The sequence below is a fragment of the Callithrix jacchus genome, chromosome 17 (assembly GCF_049354715.1).
Source record: "Callithrix jacchus isolate 240 chromosome 17, calJac240_pri, whole genome shotgun sequence".
Lineage (NCBI taxonomy): Eukaryota > Metazoa > Chordata > Mammalia > Primates > Cebidae > Callithrix > Callithrix jacchus.
In genome coordinates, this window is record NC_133518.1 from 7927231 (window position 1) to 7930703 (window position 3473).

A 3473-nucleotide genomic window follows, 5' to 3' on the forward strand; every position below is an offset into this window, starting at 1 on the left:
AATCTAAAACATGACCCAACTAAGTGAACAGATGTGTTGCATGACCAAAGCCTCACCATGTTTTTCCTATTTATCATCTGTGTTTGGAGCTTGTGCCTAGCATTGTGAGGTGGATTAAAAGTTTTGCCAATTGCACTTATTTAATAAAACATTGATGCACACTTTGTTCCTCTATTCTTTTGCACTGCCCTTTGTGTGACAGAATGGTTTTAAGAAGTTTGGTCAAACTTGTCAAGCCTTTGAAACAGTCCTAAAACTGTTTTTATGGTTATAAAATTATATTTAGTCCACAAAAAATTTACTTAATTTTGGAGCTTAAATAATGAGCTTTCAATTTCAGGCGGTACCAAGATGGACCCTTCATGGGCCTGGCAGCAGCTCCGGTGATGATTCCTGTTCCTGCCGGATGCCGAGGCCCAGCTGGACCATGAGGAAACCTCTACAGCTGTTGAGAAAAAGAGAAACCTCTTCCAAGACTTAATATCCATTCTGGATTCTGGATTTTGGCATCCATTATTGTGACCTATTATACTGACTTCTTTAAAACCCTTAAAGAAAGCTTTCACACTAGCAGCTGGTTTCTCTGTGACAGTGCCTTGTTGCTTGTTAGTTTATCAATTGTGTTTTACTGCATAGTATACCTGGAGTGGTATCATGGAATTGGAGAATATGATGTCAAGCATCCAGCCCTGATTCCCATTACCACTGCTGCCTTTATTGCAGCAGGAATTTGCCTCAACATTTTTTTATGGCATGTGTGGTCATTTTTCACTACATTGTTGTCGTTTACCCAGTTTATGGAGGTTGTAATGTTTATCTCACTTTTTGGATGATTTCTGAAGAGACAGTGTCTTCTATGTGGCCCAGACTGGCCTTGAACTCCTAGAATCAAGTGATCCTCCTGCCTCAACCTTCGAAGTAGTTGGGACTACAGGCCCATGCCACTGTGCCTGACTGTACATGTAAATTTGAAGTGAATGGTTAAACATCCAGCTAGCTGAAAGCATGGCAGACCCTAACAAAAAAGCTACACTGTGTTTTTGCAACTATGAAGTGGTTTCCTGGGAAAAATTGTGACTTTGTATAACTGTTATTGAAACCAGAATAAATTATATTTCATTTGCATATTCTTAAATTATTAAAAATTTTAGAAGTCAGTGATACAGAAATACTATTTTGCAGTGTTAATCTGGTTGATTCTTTGGAGAAAGTGGTTTCATTATAGGTGCATAATGCACTGTTAATATTTTTAATAAATTGTTCACTCTTTCATTTGAGGGATTTAGACAAGGATGTTTAAAATGGCTAAATGTGTATAAGGAATTATGTGGTCATGTGCCTTTAACCAGCTTCAGTAATTGCTATAATCTCGTGTTTATGATAGTTTTGTTAGGTGACAGGACCAAATGAAAGCATTTTATGTTTTTTCATCACTTTAGATTTTATCATTGTGTAAATTATTGAGTTTTTAGAATTTCCTAATGTGAAGTTTTAATCATTTTAAGTATATATATTTTTTCTGTGCCATTTAAATAAAATATTTTTATAACTTAAAAAAATAAAAAATGAGATTTCAAAATGCAAGCCATCTAGAAATATTCCATTGAGTTTTCAAAATTTACACTTTGCTTTTTTTATTTTATTGTGGTAATTTTTTGTTCCTTTTTTCACTTTTCCCATATAATGAGAATGTGAAAACACAAGCACTTGTCTGTGTAAAATAGATCTAACATCCTGAGTTGAAAGTCTTCATGAAAGCAAAAATCAAAATATTGGAGTTATGTTGGTAGGATTTCCTCTTAGTCTGTTTTCTTTATCAGTGTTACTTGAAGAAAGCAGAGTAAGAGAGATCAGGCCTCCCATCAGCATTAAATACAAGGGGTTCAGGCTCTATTCAGGCCCCACTTAAGGGTTCATCACCAGTATTTGCAGCAGGTGCATTAGAATCTTGAAGATAAACATCAATTTGGTTCAACTGGCTCCAGGATACATCCTTACTAATATTTAATTTAAAAAATCCACATTCACTGGAAAGGATTGAAATTTCAGGAAAAAAATAAAGTACAAGTTCTCCAGATGCAGTGTTTACACTGTTACCATGTTTACAATGTTAGCTGGGAATTGCTAGTCTTTTTTCTTTATCTTTCTGGTTTCCCATTGGCTGTGGTATGTTTCTGTATTCCTGGTGGAGGGCAGTTTACGTTGTATGACTGATACTACCCTCATGACAAGGTAGGGAAGAGCAGAGAACATATACCCAACAATAAACTGCCTGAGTTCAACTGATTCTGCTACTTACCCAATGTGGTAATAGACAAGGAAGAAAGTCAACCTCCTCTAATTCTTGTTTCCTTACCTGTCCACGTGGGGATATCATTCGATGCTTCCATCAAAGGCTGTGTTTTGTAACAGTAGCAAAATTACCAGCTGCCTCCTCTCCACATGCTGGGTCTTGCTTGACTTAAAAAAAACTGTGATGCAATAGGCATTTCAGCAAACAATGAACAGACAACAGCCAAAGGGTTTGGGGTGTTTCTTTTGGGGTTCCTATAAATACAGTATTAGTCATCCTGCCTTCAAGCCTCTGCCAAAGGTGTGATTCTTCCTTTCTGGGACAGGAAGAGACTTCTGAGCTGGCTGTTATGCTGGTGATGGTAGTCCCTAGGTGTTCACCCACTGCCCACAGTCAAACTCTATAGGGAGGTCCTGAACTTAGACATTCTAGACTTACTGCTAATGAAACCCAAACTGTGGTCCTTGGTAACATTCACCTATAACTCTGATCATTTGAGAAAGGGTCAAAAGTGACATCCTGTCACAACTTATTTTCCTGATGCAGAAAACTGCAGGGCAGATTTATATTTTTCCTTTTAGCTTAATTCCCTAGTTGAAACATTAAAAAAGCAAGCAAGCAAGCCTCATTTTAAAATCTCCATACAAGGAGGCTTTAATCAAGAGATTCTGCAGTGAGTGTGTTTATTCCTCTCTTTGTGCCATTTATCTGTTGGAAATGGGATGTGCATATCTTGAAATTCACTTGCTGAATAGGGCCCATATGTTTACCCTGTGTGTTCTGCAAGAAAAATGCATGATATCAGAGAGTTCAAATAAGATGTATTTACTGTTAAATGAGATGACATATTCTCAGCAGTTCACATAGTGCCTGGTCCCTATTCAACTGATAAATAAAGATCCCACCCTCACTCCCTCTGTGCACCACAACAGAGCTACTGTTTTAAGGCCAAACATAGTGGGCTCTCAAGCTATCTGCTGTTCCTCCAAATTTAGTCTTTAAGGAGTACAAATTATTGAACAACTATTTTTCTTACCAGTTCTTTTTGAATTTGCTACTTCATATATGGAATATAGTTATCACATATACTATGCTGTAACTGCCAGAGCATAAATATTCTGGACATAACACTTGCTCCAAACCACCTTGTTCAGGCTGCTGTGCAGAGAAAATTTTAAAA

The 3473-nt window shown here is 37.1% G+C and overlaps 1 pseudogene; it reads left to right on the forward strand.

The window, feature by feature from the left end:
- The first annotated feature begins 351 nt into the window (after positions 1–351).
- Positions 352–1245, forward strand: LOC100395477 (transmembrane protein 128 pseudogene; annotated as a pseudogene).
- Positions 1246–3473: the final 2228 nt, after the last annotated feature.